The sequence below is a fragment of the Ornithorhynchus anatinus genome, chromosome 4 (assembly GCF_004115215.2).
Source record: "Ornithorhynchus anatinus isolate Pmale09 chromosome 4, mOrnAna1.pri.v4, whole genome shotgun sequence".
NCBI classification, from domain to species: Eukaryota; Metazoa; Chordata; class Mammalia; order Monotremata; family Ornithorhynchidae; genus Ornithorhynchus; species Ornithorhynchus anatinus.
In genome coordinates, this window is record NC_041731.1 from 48,125,019 (window position 1) to 48,146,781 (window position 21,763).

At 43.1% G+C, this 21,763-nt stretch overlaps 1 protein-coding gene and 1 non-coding gene across 7 annotated transcripts in view; both read left to right on the top strand.

Annotated features, from left to right (window-relative positions):
• The window catches only part of RALGPS1 (Ral GEF with PH domain and SH3 binding motif 1), a 480,822-nt gene that overhangs the window by 323,250 nt on the left and 135,809 nt on the right, over positions 1-21,763 (top strand). The window lies entirely within an intron of this gene.
• On the top strand, positions 3,153-3,290 carry LOC114811933. Its single transcript, XR_003759628.1, has one exon. It is a non-coding gene; the product is annotated as a small nucleolar RNA SNORA7 (small nucleolar RNA).

The following is a 21,763-nucleotide window of genomic DNA, read 5'->3' on the forward strand; positions in this document are numbered from 1 at the left end:
GTAATCAAACTCTGGTGGGAGCAGAGAGGAGAGTATTAGTTGCTGTTGGGCTGGGGGAGTAGGGGGGTGGGGGTGGGGAGGTGGTGGAGTGTTTCCTTGTAGATTGGGGCAGTCATTCATGTCTTCCGGAGCAATAGTATTCCAAAAGCAATACCAGCATCATAAACCCTGCTGTAAGGTCACCTTTTAGGAGGTAAATCTTCCCAAGAGGCTGGGTTTTTGAAGGAGTCACGGTACAAGGAGTGAAAGCTTTCCTAGGCTGTCTTCAGCCTGCTGGAGGGTGATAAGAGCTTTCAATTTAAAAAATCCAGCAAGGGCATTCTTTAATGAAAAGATCCTTTTGTGGGGAAAAAAAATTAAAGACTCCTTTTATGGTATTTGTTAGGCTCTTACTAAGTGCCAGGTACTGTACCGAACACTGGGGTTGGTACAAGCTAGTCAGATTGGCCACAGTCCCTGCCCCAAATGGGGCTCACAGTCTTAATCCCCATAGAGCTCACTTCCTTCAGGAGACCTTCCCAGAATGAGCCCTCCCTTTCCCTCTGCTCCTCCTGCCCTCCCCATTGCTCCTACTCCCTCCTTCTGCTCTACCCCCTTCCCCTCCCCACAGGACTTGTGCATATTTGTACATATTTATTGCTCTATTTATTTTATTAATGATGTGCATTTATCTATGGTTCTATTTATCTATTTTGATGGTAATGATACTTGTCTACTTCTGTTTTGTCTGTCTCTCCCTTCTAGATTGTGAGCACGTTGTTGGGTAGGGATTCTCTATCTGTTGCCAGATTGTATTTCCCAAGCACTTAGTACAGTGCTCTGCACACAGTAAGTGCTCAATTAATACGATTGAATGACTGAATGAGGTAACTGAGGCATAGAGCAGTTAAGTGACTTGTCCAAAGGTCACATAGCAGATAAGTGGTGGAGATGGAATTAGAACCCAGGGCCCCTGATGCCCCAGGCCTGTGCTTTTCCCACTGCTTCTCTTATGAAAAGGGAAAAATTCAGAACCATGTAGGACACATACCATAAAATGATGGAACTCCTTTGTAGCTAAAAAAGTCATGATCCAATTGGTCAAGACACAGAGACCACTGCCCAGGCCTTTAGCTCTGGGAGGGAATATTTTAGACATGACCAGCCAAGGAATAGGATCCCAGCTGAGATCAAATCCTGAAATTGCAAAGAAAAGACACAGAATAAGCATGCATGAATTGCAAAAATCAAATCAATCAATTCTATTTATTGAGCACTTACTACATAGTAAACACTTGGGTGAGTACAATACAGCAGAATTAGAAGACATGTTCCCTGCCCATAATGAGTTTAAAGTCTAGTGGAGATGACAGACATTAATATGAAAAGAATAGAAACGATTTCAGCCATTAGAAAATAAGTACACAAGCAAACCACTGCACTGCACTAATTCTTTACCATAGCAGAGGAGCAGCAGAATAATTTTAGCAGTGGCCAACTGGAGAACTCTCTGTAGTTGGTTGTGATGACTTTCAGCACAGGGCAACCCTGCTTACTGTCCTAAAAGAACTCAATCATCTTAAAACTGTCAACTTGAGCTGGAAAGGAGGGTCTTGAGGAAAGTAAGCTGAACTGTTTACATAGTTCTCAGGTTTGAGGTCAGCCTGAATGCCTTCATATGATAAAACAACAATGCCATGGGTAGTTCTGGATGGCACACTGAGCTCTTCAAGACTAAACTAAGATTTGGACATGAAACAAGTTCATTTTTGTAGTCAAGATTAAAAAGAATGCAACTCAGTGAAATTTCCTTTAGCTTGGTCCAAGCCCAGGCCCAGAATCCCAAATCCTTCCAAGCAGCCCTGCAACTGGCAGTAGCTGCTTTCCTGGAACAAATTCCACTACCGGTGGTAGGCACCTCCCTCACCCAGCTCTGCCAGCTCTTCTGGTCCCTACGAAAGTTCCCTGCTAAGTCAGCTCTTGCCCCCACCTCTCCAGACCATGGTATTATAACCCATAAACCAACCAATGGTATTTACTGAGCACCTACTGTGAACAAAGTATTAAACTCTTGGTTGAAGACCAAGTGGCATGCTCCCTGCCTTCAAATAGCTAATATTCCAATGGCATGAATGGGAAAAAAACCCACCAAACTTACCAATAGGAGGAGAAAACAAGAACAGTACCACCCCAACTGAACCTGACTCAGACTTTCAACTGTATTTATTAAGCGTTTATTGTGTGCAGAGCACTGTACTAAGCACTTGGGAAAGTACAGTACAACAATAACACTCCCTGCCCACAATGAATTTACAGTCTAGAGGGAGGGACACCTGCCAGAAGCCCACTAGTAGAAGAGAACCAAACCCTGACTGAGGTATCAGGACAGTCAGATAGTTTTGAATTTAAATCCTTTGCATTTTTAGCAGAAATGCTGATGCATTCATTCCACATTTCCATGGCTAAGGTGCAGTCAGCGCAGACCAAGGAGTCAGAGTTTTACAGGGTGTTGTGGGGCCTGAGAATCAGTGATACCAAGGCCTATGCTCCTACATCCCAAAAATCTATCTTCAGCTTCTCGGGGCTTTGAGGAGGAGGAGGAGGGTTGAAACCCTTGTGGATAATTTCACCCTCCTCTCTCCAGAAGTGGCCACTGGGGGGAGGGACGAGGAGGGTGAGGCTAACAGGACTTTAGCCGGACATTTTTCACAGGTTAGAGCTTACCATTGGCATTCACAACTGCCTCCTGAGGCCTAATCATCTAATGAGGCCAGAGTGCCTCCACCTGACTACCTCTAGAGAGGTGAAGGGTCCATTTACAGGATTAGAGGAGCTTTATCCTGCCACTAGGAGTGTCCGTGGGTAGATGGCTGAATAGGAATAGTAATAATATTTATTAAGCATGTACTGCATCCAGAGCATTAGGAAAGAATATACAGATGGGAATTAGCCATTGTCTCTGTCCCTCAGGGAGTTCATAGTTTCATCTGGGAGTCTTGAGACAGAGGCTTGGGACAGAGGAAGGTAAGAGAGAGGGAAAGGGAAAAGCTTTCAGTGGAGTGAGGCCATGGAGGGCCTCTCTAGCATGGCAGAGCTGGAGAGACTACCAAAGGAGGAGGAAGTAATAGTAATAATATTGATGGTATTTGTTAAGCATTTACTCTGTGTCAAGCCCCATCTCGGGATCGTACCTGGAGAGTTTCCAGTACTCTACCAGTCTCGGCTATGGGAAGGAGAGTAAAGCAGAGGCCTACCCATTCCATTCCTAGCTTGGGCAGTGGCTAGTGAGTGGAAGGCAATCTGCTACAAGTCAAAACTCACCTGTGCTGGACAGCAGTGGCATGGGAGAGAGTTGAGGGCAGAGACTCAACTATACTGCATGGAAGGAGTCAATAGTAAACCACTTCCATATTTTTACCAAGAAATATGGATCCACCTCCAGAATGATTGTAGATGGAGATGGGAGAGATGTGTCCTTGGAGTCGCCATGTGTCAGAAATGACTCGATAGCATAAGGCAAGACAAGATCTCGCCATTACATATTACTTATCACTTTTTTTATAATTCAAAAATGACAGAATCTATAGGCTAACATTTTAATAGGAGACATGGCCCCTGAAACCATTACAGAATTTTCTTGGATTTCTAATTTCAACCTCATGGCCTCACCTCTTTCCTTTTCCTCCATAATTGACTCCTCTTCCAAAGAACATTCTCCATTGTCTCCATTTCCGGTCTCTTTGTAATTTCCCCAGGTTTCTTTCCAAGTCTCCCAATTTGCCCCTTCCCCTCCACCCACCCTTGTGGCTCTGGGCTGGTCAGTTTGGAACCAAATTGGCTGTCTGAGGTAGCATTCCTGCAAGCCCTATCCTGCCCTGCTCCATTTTGCCCTGCCCTGCTCTGCCCCTGCTAAACCTTCTATGCCCTCCACCCTACTTTCAGTTCTCTGAGAAAAATGTACCCGTTTGACATCATCTGTTGGGGTATGTGATGTCATTTATTCATTGTTGCCAATTGGGACCAGTCTACTCTCTCTTGCCCCTTCATGGCACTCTTTCTCCTTTAGGTGGCCAGAGATAAGGCCAGATGAATTGAACTGTGAACTGAACCTCACTGCCCCAGGGCCTATCAGTCTTTTCAGTGTGATTGTTGAGTCTTACAATGTAGCATTTTTATTTCTGGTCCAGCTCCCAGCCTACTGTTTTTTTTTTCCTCCTTTGCTCTGTGACACACTTTTTCCTCTGAAAAATGAGTCCTCAGAGGAGCAAGCCCACAGAGTGTGTGTTTAAAATAGAATTGTTTGTATGCTGCATTTGGCCTTTTTGTAAAGAGAAGTACTATTGAGCCCATCAGTATTTTGTTTATGTGGAGTCAGAGATGATGTATTGACCCTTTTCACCTTCTCCACTGAGAACATGCCATTGGACAACCCATTGCATGCTTTGCTTTCCTGGAGAGAATGAAAGATTGTGGTCCACTGTTGCTGTTGTGCAGAGTAGATTTTCCTTTTCATCTTGCTGTTTCTTTAGAAATTGTGTACGTGCAAATGCAAAGGCACTTTGTGTGAATTCAGAATAGGGAGGGTAAGGGAGTGCTTCTGTGACATCATCCAGTGCCCTTTTCCATTGACCTAGACAGAATCGTTCACATACTCAAGCACGCACAAGCACACACACACACACACACACACACACACACATTCCCCCCACCCCCAAGAGTCTACTGGTATAGGCTTGTGAGAAATAATCCAAGGAAATCAAACTGTGTTTGGGAAATGACATTTTTCTCAGTATGTAGGTTCAGTTGACACAAATTTACTGAAGTACTGCTGTCTCAAGGTGGTCTTTCCCAGAAGGCTTTGGTCAATGTGGGAATGGACCTCTGAGCATTGCTTTATTCTTTGTGGGTGTTTGTTGTACTTGTGGTAAGGTTGAGAAGGAATTCTCATTCGTTTTTACAAAGTTATTTCGTATAACCTTAGAATTGGACCAAGTTGGGTGAATTCAAAATGGAGAGTGTAATGACCAAGCCCAGACTTTGAGGTTTGGTAGTCATAAATATTTCATATACTGCATGAATGAGAGGGCTTTGCTCTTTTAGTTTTTAATTAAATAGCAAAGGCTTGCGTGTTGAGATGCAATTTTTTTTTTGCTGTGCATAGTACCTCAGTCTACTGGGTGTAACTCAGTTCATCTCACTCTGGAGAGCTTTAAGAAGTGCTGCTGTTATTTTATAAAGACATGTTGCAGACCAGTGTCAGTAAAAGTCGGGGTAGTAATGCCGGCTCCCGTCATTAGCCTCCTGGAGAAGTTTATGAGAATTAGTGGGCTTGGTCCTGTTAATTGCTTTGAGTTAATCAGAGAAAGGTTCTTCAGAAATAAAAGAACATTCTTGTCAGAATTTACTCAGGGGCAAATGTGATTTTTGTACTTGATTGACTTGCCACAGGAAATCCATCAGCTGCTTGCTATATGAAAATGCAGTTAGACGGTCTTTTGTAGGCAGACAGACCTTCCCTGTGGATAGAGACTCTAAATAGGCATTGCTGTTTATGTAGGTGTTTCCAATTCAGCCTCTCTAATTAACTCATGATGCATGTTTATAAATCCACGTCATTGGTGCTTTGAACCCTCCTTAACAAACAAACTGTAGTCTTAGAGCATCCTCTACTTCAGTCTTTGTACTTTGCATGAGTTCCAATCACCCTGGATTTTTGTCTGGTGGAAATGCCCATGGGATTTTCTTTTTATCTCTGGGGTAGGCAAAAGGCACTTGTAGGAGGTCTGAGGGATATTTTTCTGAGAGGTGGAACCCTGAAGATGATTTTATCTATGAGAGATGCTGGGAAACATATTATAGAAGGGGAGCAATCAAAAGTTATAGAGGGGGAAGAGGCAAGTGGAAGAGAAAAAAATAAATCAAAGCCAAAACCAATGAATTCTTCATCCATCCCCTGAAATTCATTCAGCCATTTAGCTAGAGCCCTAATGGCATAAGTAGAATTGTTTCCTTTCATATTAACTGCCTCTTTAGCCAAACACTTGTACCAGTGAAACTTCATCCTGGAGTGGGACTAATTGCATTTTCAAACACTGTCAACAAATGAGCGGAAAATATTTTTTCTCCTTGTCATAATTTCTCGTTATTCTGACATAACTGCAGTGTACCGTGATCCAAAGCAACTGTGCTTTCTGAAAGCATCAGTTTAAGAAATTATGTGGACCACTGAGTTCCTGCTGAAGAGACTGAATAAACTTCTTAATTGCCCCATAAGGGCTTAGAATACTTGGCTCTGAGACCCCAGATTGTTTCCATGATCAATTTTTACCAAACTAGATTCATTCCTCTTAAAATTAGATGATGTACCTTTGATATATGATTGGATGCAAGTTTTGTTGTTGTTGTTGTTTGTTCCCTTACCACTTCAGCAGCATTTATCTGCTCCGAGTTATATCTACTCCATATTTGAGCGACATACAAAGAGAGTGGTTTTGACAGCTTGGGAGTTTGGGTTGTCCTCTGTTCTCACCCTAAAGTATTTCAGGGTGATTGAATGCAGATGGAGATGGAGTTGTATGAATTTCTCACCCAAACCTATTGGAAAAGAATCCAACTCAGGGGTGCAATAACCTTCTCCAGTTAAACTCAACCCAGGATTTGTTTCACAAATACAGAGGTTTGTAAACTCCTCCTTAGGTGTCTAGATCTAGTTCTTTTAAACAAAGGGCCTTAACCACTCTACTCTCAAAATATCCATTTGTTTTTATTAGGCTTTTGTGTTGTGCCTTAGAGGAAAAAAAGCAAGACACAAGTTTCTATTAATTGCTTTTTCATACCATATTTTTCCCTCACCCTTTCACTTCCTCTTCCACTCTCAGCTTTGTCGTGATATTACTTATAATGTACACAGTGTTCTTAGAGCCTAAAAGGACAGGCTAAAAGTGATGTTATAGTTTCAGATAAAAATATGGATAAGAATCACCCCAGCTATTTTTCATAGAGGTTGGCTTTTCCATATTTTGGAGGATATAAATACTAAGGTCTATTAGATCATATGGGGCCAAAGATGGTTAGCACCCCAAACTCACCAAAGCATCTTTGCTGTGCACATTCACAGACAGTTCCTTCAAAATGTAGGGGGAATGATGGATTTGAAATTGAGTCTAGGCTAAATGGTAGACTTAAAATAGTCTAAAAAAGAAAATTGGGCACCTTGACGTGCTATAAGAAAACCAGATTATTCTACCTCAGTAATTGATGATATAAAATCATGATATATAAATTTAGGCAGCTAGAAGTTCAGTGGCAGGAGTTGAACATGTTCATTGGTGTTTGTTAAGAGCTCTTACTGTTTGTAGGGCACTGTACTAAGCTCTTGGGAGAGTAAAGTACAACAGAGTTGTTAGATACATTTCCAGCCCACTAGGAACTTAAAGTTTAGAGGGGGAGACAGACATTAAAATAAACTATGGATGTGAGCATGGGTGCTATGGGGCTGAAGGTGGGGTGGTTCATTCATTCATTCAGTAGTATTTATTGAGCACTTACTAGTTGCAGAGCACTGTACTAAGCTCTTGGAATGTACAAATTGGCAACAGATAGAGACAGTCCCTGCCCATTGATGGGCTTACAGTCTAATCGGGGGAGATAGACAGACAAGAACAATGGCAATAAATAGAATCAAGGGGAAAAACATCTCATTAAAACAATAGCAATAAATAGAATCAAGGTGATGTACATCTCATTAACAAAATAAATAGGGTAATAAAAATATATATACAAGTGCTTCAAAGGTATGAGGGGTACCACCAGGAAAATGTATGGAAGAGAGATGAAGAAAGAAGGAAAGAAAGAGAAGAGATGCTAGAAGGAGGGGAGATTCATCCAATTACCTTCTGCCAGTCACCTCTCATGCTGGAAGCAGCTGCCATAATAAGAATAATAACAATAATAATAATGATGATTATGGTATTCGCTAAGCACTTACTATGTGTCTAAGCACTTACTATGTGTCAGGCACTATACTAAGCATTGGGGTAGATACAAGCAAATTGGGTTGGACAGTCCCTGTCCCACAAGGGGCTCACGGTCTTAACCCCCATTGTACAGATGAGGGAAAAATGAGGCCCAAAGAAGTGAAGTGACTTGTCCAATGTTACACAGCAGACAAACGGCAGAGCTGGGTTTAAAACCCATGACTTTCTGATTCCCAGGCCCGTGCTCTATCCATTATGCCATGCCATCATCAGCCCACCATCTCCTGCCCTTCTTTCTCCTACTCCTTCCTCTCTCCCTCCTCTTGCCTTCATTCCTCCTATTTTCCCCTTCCTTCTTTTCTCCCTTTTCCTCCTCTTGTCCCTTCTTCCCCCTCCTCCCTTTTCTCTCCCTCCTCTTCCTCTCTTTCATTTTCTTCTTCCTTCTCTACCCCTGCCCATCCACAGAAGAAATGACCCTTCCCAAGCCAAAACTCTAAAAAAATACTCCCAGAAGGACCAGTTCCACTGAAACTGGAGAGCTGGAAAAGCAGCGTGGCCTAGTGGATAGAGCACGGACCTAGGAGTCAGAAGGACCTGGGTTCTAATCCTGGCCCTGCCACATGTCTTCTGTAGGATCTTGGGCAAGTCACTTCACTTCTCTGTGCCTCAGTTACCTCATCCGTAAAATGGAGATTAAGACTGTGAGCCACCTGTATGACAGGGACTGTGTCCAAACCCAATTTGCTTATATCCACCCAGCGCTTAGCACAATTACCATTCATTCATTCATTCATTCATTCATTCAATTGTATTTATTGAGCACTTACTGTGTGCAGAGCACTATACTAAGCACTTGGAATGTACAATTTGGCAACAGACAGAGACAATCCCTGCCCAACAACAGGCTCCCAGTCTAAAAGGGGGAGACAGACAACAAAACAAAACAAGTAGTCGGGCATCAATACCACCAAGATAGAATCATAGATATATACACATCATTAATAAAATAAAGTAGTAATATATATACAAATATGCACTAGTGATGTGGGGAGGGGAAGGGGGAAGAGCTGAGGAAGGGAGTAGGGGGAATGGGGAGGGGAGGAGGGGCAGAGGGAAAGGGAGAGCTCAGCCTGGGAAGGCCTCCTGGAGGAGGTGAGCTGTAAGTAGGACTTTGAAGAGGGGAAGAGAGTTAGTTTGGCAGATGTGAGGAGAGAGGGCATTCCAGGTCAGTGGTAGGATGTGGGCCAGGGGTCGATGGCGGAACAGGTGAGAATGAGGAACCGTGAGGAGCACGGAGTATGTGGGGTGGGCTGTAGAAGGAGAAAAGGGAGGTGAGATAGGAGGATGGCGAGCTTTGAAGCCAAGAGTGAGGAGAAATACTACAAATATCACAATTGTGAGATAATACAAATATCACAAATATTAGTCAAACATATTTATTGAGCACTTACTGTGTGCAGAGTACTATATTAAGCACTTGAGAGAGTACAATAGAACAATAAACAGACACATTCCCTGCCCACAATGAGCTTACTGTCTAGAGGGGGAGACAGACAAATAATGTGATTGTGAGCCTGTTGTTGGGTAGGGATTGTCTCTATTTGTTGCTGAACTGTACTTTCCAAGTGCTTAGTACAGTGCTCTGCACACAGTAAGTGCTCATAAATACGACTGAATGAATGAATTACAAATAAATCACAAATAAGTACCTATGGACTGTGGGACTGGGAGGGGGATGAATAAAGAGAGAAGGGATGATGCAGAAGGGAGCGAGAGAACAGGAAAGGAGGGCTTAGTCAGGGAAGACCTTTTGGTGGAGATGTGCCTTTAATAAGGTTTAGAAGGGCGTGGGGAGAGTAATTGCATTATTCCTTATTATTCCAGTGACAACAATCAGCAGTGTCAACCCCCGAGCAAGCAGCGGCACCAGTGGCCACTGTGGCTTCCGTGCCCTCCTCTGGCTCCACCAGACCTTGCCCTTATGGGATACCCTGAGAATTTCTGGGGCTGCTGGATTAATATTTCCAACCCTCAATGGCTTAGATATGGCAGTATAGCCATGGTGTAGGAGCAACCACATTGGTGGTATCAGTCAATCCTGAGGAAAAGGAGGAGGAGAAAGCTGCTGAGCCCCTTCTGTCATTCTCCTCCCTGCTTCCTTGCCAATATCACTGCAACTGAGGAGTTCTCTTCTCCTTGCTCAAAGCGGAACTCTGAATGGATTCAGTCTCAGGTCTTCTGGGAGGCAGAACGGAACACCCAAACACATAACTCATTCACCTAAAGTGGGCTGTCAGTCTTCTTACCAGAGTGCTGCCCAAATATTGGTCCCGTTGGTAGAGGCAGTTGGGGTTTCTTGCTCTAATCGGGCTGGAATAAAAAACATGAAGTTTCTTCCAAGGGGCTTTGTTCTGCAGGAGTTTAGTATTCAGTTTTCTGGGTTTATTGGATGCCACTTTGGGATAAATTCCAAACTTATGAGAAAACCAGTTTATCAGGTGATGGCCAGTTCAACGCATAGTAGCAGTACTATGAATGGTATCATTAAATTAGTCCTAAATATGGTACTGACGCTCCTGGGTTTTGTGTTGCATGGTTTATGGGGTTGTATTCCATTTGAATTTGCCATTTTGTTGAAGTGGAAGTTATATGGATGAAGACCAGTGAATGCAATTTCTATTTTAGATTTAATAAATAACATGGAAACAGTCAATCAATAGTATCTCTGCACAGCAGGCTTTTCGAAGGACTTGGGAGAGTACGATAGAATCATTTGGGATGATCCTTACCCTCAAGGTGTTTACAATCTAGTTGGGGAGATAGATACTAAAATAAATTACAGGTAAGGGAAGCAATAGAGAATAAAGATATGTTACTTAATGCTGTTGGGTGGGGAAGGAGTTGTAAATACCCAGGTTCTGAGGTGATACAGATGTGCCAAAGTGATAGTTCGGAGTGATGAAGGGCAGAGAGTTGAGCGATTAATCCGAAAAACTCTCCTGTAGGAAATGTGATTTCAGAAGGGCCTTGGAAATTGAGACAGCAGAAGTCTGTAGGATGTGAAGGGGGAGGGATTTCCAGGCAGAAGGGAGGGTGTGAGCAAAAGATTGGCTGTGTGAGAGGTGAGAAAGAGGTGCAAGGAGTAGATTGGCTTGAGAGGAATGAAGTATTTGAACTGAAGTATAATGAGAGAAGAGTGAGGATAAGTAGTGGGGAGAAAACTGACTGAATGCCTCAAAGCCTGAGTTAGGGGTTTCTGTTTGATGCAGAGAGGAATTTTTAACCATTGGAGGTTGTTGAAGAGTGGGGAGTCATGCTCAAAACAATGTTTTAAAGAGTGATTTGGACAGCAGAGTGAGTATGGACTGGAAAGAGGAGAGCCTGGAGTCAGGGAAGTCAGTGAGGCTGATGCAATTAATTGGGGATCTGACAAGTCATTGGACTGTAAGCTTGTTGGCTTGGAACGTATCTCCTAATTCTGTTATATTATACTCTTCCAAGCGCTTAGTACAGTGCTCTGTACATAGCAATCAATAAATACCATCGATTGACCACCCTTTGGATGGAGAGAAAGGGGCAGATTCTGGAAATGTCATGAAGGAAGACAAAACAGGACATGGTAATGGGAGTTGAAGATATGCAGAAATTACAGGCTTTAGTGATGGGGATAGGGTAATCTTCATATATGTTGGAATAAAAGTGATTTGGTAACTTTAGAGTTTTTTTCCTATTTTAGTGAAACCAGAAGCCTAGCCACCACTGAACATTTTACTCAGAAATCCATGTCTGGCTCTGGGCCTTGAAGTGATTTAACATTCAATTCCCCTTGGTTCGCATTTGGAAGAAATGCAACAAAACAAAAAGCAAGTGTTCACTAAACACTCTGCCCTGCTGTCTGGTTCAAGCATTGCACAGATTAAACCTCCTGCTGCTTGATGAGATGAGACTTGTGGTTACCCAGCTCCCAATGGCTGATAGGCCAGTCTGTTCTCTCAAGCACCTTCTGTCACAGAGTCTGTGGCCTAGAGGATTTGCGCGTAGTCCCTAATGGTTTCAAAGATCTGTACTGATGCTGCAGAAATTCAGAAATATAATGCTGCCCTGTGTCCATGCCCCAAGTGTGCAGTCAGTGAACAGTGGGAGTCTCTAAACCAAAAACCTAACCACGGTGGGGGTCCAGGATACTAGTTCCTCGGTTACTGATGCATGGACATGTGCTACTCATCTGAGTAGCGCTGTTTAGGAATGCACAGTTCATCCCAAATGGAGAAATGGGTGGACATGGTGCCTCAACTCACCTGCCTCACCCAAACTGAACAAGGCTTCCCAGAAGACTATGGGAGCTTGTTCTCACAGATCATAAGCCAGTGACAATTGACCTGATTCTGAGAAAATAACCATCACATCATAGATCTGCAAGCCATTATGGAATGATGAGAATAGCAGTCTCCCAGAAAGTACAGACTCTAGACTGTATGCTCGTTGTGGACAGGGAATGTGTCTGTTATATTGTTATATTGTACTCTTCTGGGTGCTTATTACAGTGCTCTGCACACAATAGGTGCTCAATAAATATGATTGACTGACTGAATGACAGAAAATGTGATTAAGGCACAGAGTTGACCATGCATTTCTGAGAAAATCCAGTGTCTTAATGAAGGTCAGCTTGTGGAGGAATTACCTTTTTGTGGCAAGACACCTCTCTTTAGAGCAGCAATTCTCATTTAGGCTCTCAGGGGCCTCACGACACTCAGATTTGCTCAGTGGCTTAAGTGACCAACTGATAACCCTAAGTTGACCTTGGAAAGCAAAACTCCTTGCCCCATTTGCACATATAGCTCTGAAAAAAGGAGAGAGGTTTCTCCAAGATTCAAATACCTCGAAGTTACACCGACTGTCATGAGGGATTTCAACATCCAGGTTGGTAACAGCGTGGCAGTGAGAAAATGTCATTGGACCACACAGGAATGGAAAGCAAAAGAGCACTGGCCTATTTCTACTCAGGGATGGTGCCAAACATCAGCTCATCATTACCAACACTATTTTCATCTACCAAACAAAAAATGACATTTTGGCTGCACCAAAGTTTTCAACACTGGCATCCCACTGGGTCAAAGCATTGTGCAGCAAAAGGACCTGGAAATTGTGAAAATCTCTGTAGCCACAGAGATGGCAAGCCATCCCCTTTATGACCCAAACACTTTCAGGAAATGCAAAATATTGAAAAGGGGCAGCCAAACCATGTAGCTGGATTAATGATGAGTTCCTCCAGGAGATTGAAGATACCAGCAAGAAGTTCCTTAACACTAGGGAACATCTGTGGCCTAGTGGAAAGAGCACAGGCCTGGAAGTCAGAGAACCTGGGTTCTAATCCCGGCTCTGCAACTTATCTACTCTGTGACCTTGAGAAAGTCATTTAAATTCTCTGTGCTTCAGTTGCCTCATCTGCAGAATGGGGATTCAATTGAATGAATACCTATTCCCCCTCCTATTCAGACTGTGAGCCCCATGTTGGACTTAATTATCGTGTCTCTACCCCATGGCTTAGGATATTGCTTGGCACGTAGTAAGTGCTTAACAAATGTGACAATTATTATTACTATACTAACAAATAGTAGTATTCTTGCTACTGTTAATAATAACAACAGCCCATGAGCCCTGTTGAAAGGTATTCCTACTACAGGTTCCAATACAAGAAGGTAATTCTCGTAGACACTGTCTCTCAGACAGTATTCAAAACTGGTGGGAAGTTAGCTGATACCATTCAGCCCGACTTTATGTTAACAATTACAGAAAATGGTATTTAGGCCAGATCACTCAAGAAGACTTAAAAGAAAAAGTATAATTAACTGTGGACCAGGCCAGAAAAGCGAAAACTGAAAAGGAGATACAATGAGCAGGAATGATACCAAAATGAATACTTCAGTTAGGTCAGGCAAAAGAGGGGGATCAAGGAAAGGTCACCTACACCCCACTTCCTGTTTTGTTCAGACCCCATTATTCGGGTTCTCTACCGTTTGGGTCACTGTTGTTTCCAAAAAAGTGTAGAGAACATGATGAGAGTCCATCGCTGTGGATCAAGGGATAATAATAATAATAATAATAATAATAATAATGTTGGTATTTGTTAAGCGCTTACTATGTGCAGAGCTCTCTTCTAAGAGCTGGGGTAGATACAGGGTAATCAGGTTGTCCCACATGAGGCTCACAGTCTTAATCCCCATTTTGCAGATGAGGTAACTGAGGCACAGAGAAGTTAAGTGACTTGCCCACAGCCGCACAGCTGACAAGCGGCAGATCTGGGATTCGAACCCATGACCTCTGACTCCCAAGCCCGGGCTCTTTCCACTGAGCCACACTGCTTCTCTAAGGGATGGAAAATAGGTCCTCTGAGGATTAGTTAAAGCAGATCTTCCAGGTTATAATGTAACTAGCAGAAGGGATGGCTGAATAGCTGTATTCAAATCTATGAAAGAGTTTTGTGAGGAGGATGCTGAGCAGTTGTTGTTCTCTACTGAGTCCTGGGCAAGAGAAAATGGACTTCATGGAAAGCTAGAGGGATTTTAGTCAGGCATAAAACAAGAACTTTTGGACCACTGAGGTTGAACACTGGCATGCTCTACAAAAGGGAGTTGTTTGATTCCTCATCCCTGGAGATATTTCAATAAAGAATAGGTACCTACCTCTCTTGGGGTGGGTTAGTGAATCGACTAGCTGTATACAGGGCTCAAACTAACTACACTTGGGCCCTACACTTTGATTTCTACTTTGGAGGCATTACTGCCTAGAGCTATCAGCCGGGAGCAAATGTATTTCTAGATATGATGATGATGGTATTTAAGTGCCAAGTACTGTTCTAAGCACCTGGATCTGTCCAGACTTTCCCCCTCAGCATATGAAACACTTAGTAAATGCCACAGAATTTCAGAGATACCACCCTCATCAACATCTTTAAAAAGAAAGGTGAGAGCTTGCAGGAAACTATCATGGGATATAGTTGCTTATGCGACTGTATCTAGAGTTCATCCGTGTTGTTTCTGAGGAAGATTGGTATCCATATCCTCTCCGAATCAAAGTGTAGTTGTAAGTCATAATCAAGTACCCTAAAATTGATAACATTAGTGATGGTGTTTATTAAGTGCTATAATGTGCTAAGCATTGAGGTAGAAACAAGATAATCAAATCAGTTACAGTCCCTGGTCTACTGGGGGTTCCCAGACCAAGGGGTAAGTTTGATGTCCATTTAGTAGTTGAGGAAATTGAGGCAAATAAAAATTAAGTGACTTGCCCAAGGTCACCTAGCAGGCAGGAGACAGAGCTGGGATTAACTTCCTAACTTCCATTTTTTAAAAATTTTATTTGTTAAACACTTACTATGTGCCAGGCACTATACTAAGCACTGGGGTAGAGACAGGCTAATCAGGTTGGACACAGTCCCTGTCCCATATGAGGCTCACATTGTTAATCCCCATTTTACAGATGAGGTAGCTGAAGCACAGATGTTGTAACTTGCTCAAGGTCACACAGCAGACAAATGATGGAGCTGGGAATAGTACCCAGGTCCTTCTGACTTTCAGGCTTGTGCATTATCCACTAGACCGTGATGCTTCTCACAGGCCATGATGCTTCTCATCCTTGTGCTCATTCCACTAGGCTACATTGCCTCCCTATCTTGGCTCTTTGTCAGATTCCAGAGAAATGAAGGGTTCACCCTGACTTCTAATCTGTATTCATCCAACCTATAAAACCCTTGAATGTGTTAGACTGTAGCTGTTACTGAGCATATTTGATTGCATTGTAAAATGCTCCCATATCTTCACCATCATGCCAGGGCTTTTCCATCATGGCTTCACGGTATAGGTGATTATCTCAGACTTGAAAGGGTTGGGCTGACTTTTTCTCCATTATTGCAATAAAGCGGTCTTGAACATATTTCAGTCTATTTTATGCAGGTCTGCTTAAGAACACAAAATACCTGGCAGTATATACCCAAAATACAAGGGAGGTTACACTTTTATTCCTCTAGGACTATTAGAATTTTTTCTGGCCTGGGTTTAACCCATGGATCCAGCAGCTCAAGCCAGACTACTACAGCCAAGTCTGAAGTTGGGATCTGAAGGGAGCAGAGTTGAGGTGTTGTGCTAGGATGGTAGTGGGGCTAATCATGAGTGACTTTTTGCCCATGAATGAGCAGTGGTCCCATTAGGCTTTTTCAAGTTTAAATCCTACCTGTCCATTGCAATAGACACACATTTGGCAAAATATCACTCATGAGTAGTAATGTCAAAAAACCTCAAACCACTCTGTGAATTAGTGTGGCTCAGTACAGACCTGGATGCCACAGTTCTTCCCTCTCCTCAGGCCGAGCAAGCAAGGGCTAGGACTGGGGTGGGATGAGATTAGCTGGATGGGGAAATTACAACCCGCACACAACTCAGTTCTGTGAAGCTTTCTTTCTTTTCTTTCTTTCTTTCTTTCTTTCTTTCTTTCTTTCTTTCTTTCTTTCTTTCTTTCTTTCTTTCTTTCTTTCTTTCTTTCTTTCTTTCTTTCTCTCTTTCTCTCTTTCTCTCTTTCTCTCTTTCTCTCTTTCTCTCTTTCTCTCTTTCTCTCTTTCTCTCTTCTCTCTTTCTTTCTCTCTCTCTCTCTCTTTCTTTCTTTCTTTCTTTCTTTCTTTCTTTCTTTCTTTCTTTCTTTCTTTCTTTCTTTCTTTCTTTCTTTCTTTCTTTCTTTCTTTCTTTCTTTCTTTCTTTCTTTCTTTCTTTCTTTTTTCTTCTCTCTTTCTCTCTTTCTTTTTCTTTCTTTTTCTTTCTCATTCTTTTTCTTTCTTTTTCTTTCTCGATCCTTCTTTCTTTCCTTCTTTCTTTCTTTTCTTCATATTTATTAAGCACTTACTGTGTGCAGAGCACTGTACTAAGTGCTTGGGAAAGTACAATACCACAATAAATGGTGACATTCCCTGCCCAATTCAGCCGACTCCCAGGACAAACAGCAATATCGAGACAGGCATTCAGGGGATGCAGAGTTCTGATGACTCTGCTCTTGGAAACATGTTTTTTGCAAAACCAGCGTAGTTCAGGGGACAAATGAATGTTTCTTTCCCTGCCTCACGCCCTTCCTGTGGCACTTAGTCACAGCATCATCACCCTCGCCTTGGGGCAGGATCACGGGCAAGGCAGTAAGTAGCATCGGTGTTGGCCAATATCACCAGTCCCCTCTCCTTACTTTGTTGTCATCACTTCTAGGCTAGTTGGGGTCCAGGGTTGGGGGAGGCAGTAGCAGGCATCTAAAGTCCCACTCTCACATGAATCTCCTTTCTTCGTCCCTCTAGACCGTAAGCTTGTTATGGGCAGGGAAAGTGATTGGTAATTCTGTTGTATCATACCCTCCCAAGTACTTAGTACAGTGCGCTGCACAAAGTAATTGCTCAATATCGATTTATCGATGGGTTTTATTGCATGCTGCAGCACCCACCATCCAGCCAGGAAAGAAGTAAGGCTGGAAATAAAATAGTCAACAAGCCCGGGAGCCATGATGGAGCCCAACCAAACCCTGCAACTGAGGGACGAGGGGAGGGGTCAACTTTAGTTCTGCTTTCTAGGGGAAGAATTGAATCATCTCCAGCTGCTGGCCAAGTATTCAAGCCTCTGTGAGAAGTTCAGGAAAGCGCTCCATGCTCAGACCTGACTTCAGATATATTATTCCATACGTGCCTAATTCTCGCAGCTCCCACCTTCCATAAAAAACAAAACAAAAAACTCTGCATGTTCTTGCCGAGTCATCAACATTCAGGTTCTCAGCTTACACGTGAGGAGAAAACCCAGACTCAGCATGACCCAGCCACAATTGTATCTTGCACTGAGTACCGTGGTTTCTGTTTCTGAATGTATGTCATTCACCAGACGCTGCCTCGCTAATCACAGAGTCTGTGCTTCGCTTGGGGGATGTTAAAATTTTGTTGATTATCTAATGTCCAAAGGTTTAGTTCTTACAAGCTTTAGCCGCAATACATTTCAGGCATTCTAACCATGTTGAGGATTCACATACACAGAAAGAGCTGCATTAGTGGACACTCTGACATAGCAAGGGTGTGGAAATACCCTCAGAGCAGCTCTGGAAAACTGGGTGGAAAAAAATTGAAAATGGAAAAGAATGCTCTGCAAGAAGAGAAACCCAAAACCTGATAACTATTATGCGGTAAAAGGAGGAAACTTCATGGAAAGGGCTTTGATGAGCACCATTTTCCAGGATCCTAACATTTAAACAAAGGTTTAAGGAACGGGCTCTGAATCCAAATCTTCAGTGAACCTCGAGTTTTGCGTCTCTAAGTGAATTCCAAAGTGGAAGTTTTTCAGCAATAACTCTACCCAGGTTTGTTTAGTGAATACCTTGTCAGCTAAGTTCCTGAGTCCAGTTATTGATGGAGAAAAGAATCCCACATCCTCCCTTTTTCAAACCTTTTATTCAATTCCACATGTTAAAATAGGGGAGAAGGAGGATTTTCAGACCAAAGAATCTTAACTTGAGTCTAGACATGGTGTTCTCTGAGTAGGCACCTTGGATTTAAGAGGCAGCCTTGCGGTGCCCACTTTTTCCATAATCAGGAATCGAACCTGGCATGGCCTGAGGCGGGGTCAGTACTGCTTCCAGGTGAACAGAGGAGTCCTTCTCAACTGAATTTAGTCACCCAGCCAGCCACCCCCACCAATGGCTCCCCACTCCTGATCTAGATTGCCTCAGCAGAGTCTCTCTGGATAGTAATAATAATTATTGTATTTAAGTGCTTACTTTTGTGCAGGCACTGAACTAAATGCTGGGGTTGGATACAAGCAAATGGGATGGACACAGAGGCTAACTACCTCTCGGTAGAATCCATACAGCACCATGCTGTCTTCCTGGTTTGGACACTTCTGGACCTCCCAGTGAGGGGCTGGGGAAGGGACAAGAAAGAGTTCCGGAGGAATCCAGTGTGGTCCAGACTCTCCAAACCACAGTGCAGAGAAGAGTGGAGCCAGTAATGTGCGGTCTGCCTGTCCACCGCATCTCTTGTTGCTTAGGGCCTAACCACAGGTGTCCGCTTTGAAACTGCATGCACGCTTCTCTTCTTTGTATCCCACAGACAGCAGTGGTGTGTCCAGTTTCATCCTGCTGGGTTCAGCCACGTAACCCTGTATACACTATCAGGGAATTACCCTCTGCAAGGTAGTTGCTGAGTGTTCTTGGCACAGTTTAAGCACAGATTCCACCAAATTCCACATCCTGCCTTGTGGTTCTGTCAGTGATCAGAATGACAGTTAATGGTTTCTGAAACATTGATAAAGGAAGTTTTACCTTTTTCCTTATTCAGTGCTTTCCCCTATATTGGCATTGAGGAATCGTTTTTTTTATAGAGGCAGCATTTGTAGTCACTTCAAAGTCACTTTCAGTAGCAAGTGAAGAAAAATGAAGGGCATTATTTGGGAAGTATGCCTTATTTGGGAATCTATTAATCTATAGCTAATAATAGTAGATGTGGTGTTTGAAGTATGCCTTATTCGGGAGTCTGTGAATCTATAGCTAATAATAATAGTAGATGTAGTATTTGTTAAGCGCTTACTTTGAGCCAAGTAGGCATTGTAGGAAGCACGAGGGTAAAATGAAAGATAATCAGGTTGGACATAGTGCCTATCCCTTATTGGGCTCACAGTCTAAGTAGGAGGAAGAATAGGCATTCAGTCCCCATTTTGCAGGTGAGGAAATTGAGGCAAGTGACATGCCCAAGATCACAGAACAAACGAGTGGCAGAGCCAGGATTAGAACCCAGGTCTTCCCAGGTTCGTGTTCTTTCCACTGCATCCTATTTCCAGTCAAAGTGGAGGCCTCATCAACCAATCAGAGAACTTTTTCAACTTCTCAGAAGCTCATGACTCTTGAAATTGAATGGCGACATAGTCTTACAAGTCAGAAAATTGCTGATCAGAGACAGGCTTTATTCTAGAGAAACAACATGGCTTAGTGGAAATAGCATGGGCTTGGGAGTCGGAGAATGTGGGTTTTAATGCCCGCTCTGCCACTTGTTCATTCATTCATTCATTCAATAGTATTTATTGAACACTTACTATGTGCAGAGCACTGGACTAAGTACTTGGAATGTACAGTTTGGCAACAGATAGAGACAATCCCTCCCCGGGGACGTGGTCACAGTCTAAATGGGGGAGACAGACAGCAGAGCAAAACAGAATAAAACAAAAACAAGACAACATCATTAAGATAAATAAAATCAAGGAGACAAACACCTCATTAACAAAATAAATAAGGTAATAATATATACTAGCTGTGACCTTTGGCAAGCCCACTTAACTTCTCTGTGCCTCAGTTACCTCATCTGTAAAATGGGAATTAAGACTGTGAGCCCCATGTGGGACAACCTGATTACCTTGCATGTACTCCAGAGCTTAGAACAGTGGCACTAGTAACTAGTAACAGTGCACTAGTAACAAATTTGCTTAACAAATACCATAATTATTATTATTTTTATTAAAAATCAATCAAAGCCTTTAAGAGAAGCAGTGTGGCCTAACGGATAAAGCACAGGCCTTGGAACCAGAGGACCTGGGTTCCAATCCCAGCTCTGCCATGTATGTGCCATGTGACCTTGGGCAAGTCACTTAATTTCTCTGTGCCTCACTTTCCTCAATGGGGATTCAATACCTGCTTTCCCTCCTACTTAGACTGTGAGCCCCATGTGGGACAAGAACTGTATCAAGCCTGATTAATTTGTATCTACTCCAGCACATAGAATAGTGCTTGACACATAATAAGTGCTTAACAAATACCATTAAAAGAAGTTAATTAGGGACCTGAGGCTTGTCATAGATGGGCTAAATATACGCTCATCAGGTTCTCCATGTTTGTTGTCTCCCCATTTCAGTTTACCATCCAACAGCTACTCCCACCCCTTCTCGTTCAAATGTTCCACCCAATCTAGGAATGCTGAGATGGGCATGACCTCACTGCTAGTAGGCTGGCCTCTTTCCAGGTCCTTGTTGTTTGTGATCCTTTTGGGCTATTTGGTGTTGAAACTGGCTCATAAGTGATGTGGATGAAAAGCTGGATCTTTCACTGGCTCCTCCTCTGCTTCTCACCCTCTGACTGGCATCCCCCGAAGCTCTTTCTCGGGCCCCCTTCTCTTCTTGCTCTACACTCACCCTTGCAGGGATCTCAATAATAATGATAATAATAATAATAATAGCAATTTGTAAAGCGCTTACTGTGTGCCAGGCACTGTAGTAAGTGCTGATGTGGGTACAAGCAAATTGGGTTGGACACAGTCCCTGTTCCACTTGGGGCTCACTGTCTCAATTCCCATTTTACAGATGAGATAACTGAGGCATAGAGGAATTGGTGACTTGCCCAAGATCACACAGCAGACAAGTGGCCGAGCTGGGATTGGAACCCACGACCTTCTGACTCCCAGGCCCGTGCTCTATCCGCTACACCCTGCTGCTCCTCTCTCTTGGCTTCATCTCCCACCTTGGTGCAGATAACTCTCAAATGTATCTCTCTAACCCTGACCTGGGATCAGATCTGCAGTCCCACATATCCTGTTTTCCCCCAGACCATCTCCACTTGGATGGCCTACCAGCATCTCAAACTCCTCATGTCTAAAGTGGAACTCCTCATCATTTCCCCAAAGCCCAGTCCTACCCCTTTCCCATCCAACTTGGTAAAACCTTCCCTGTCTCAGAATCCAGGAACCTCGTGACTCCTTCTCATATTTGTTCCACTATAAAATATTGCCAGTTCTTCCTGTACAACAGAAGAAAGAGGGT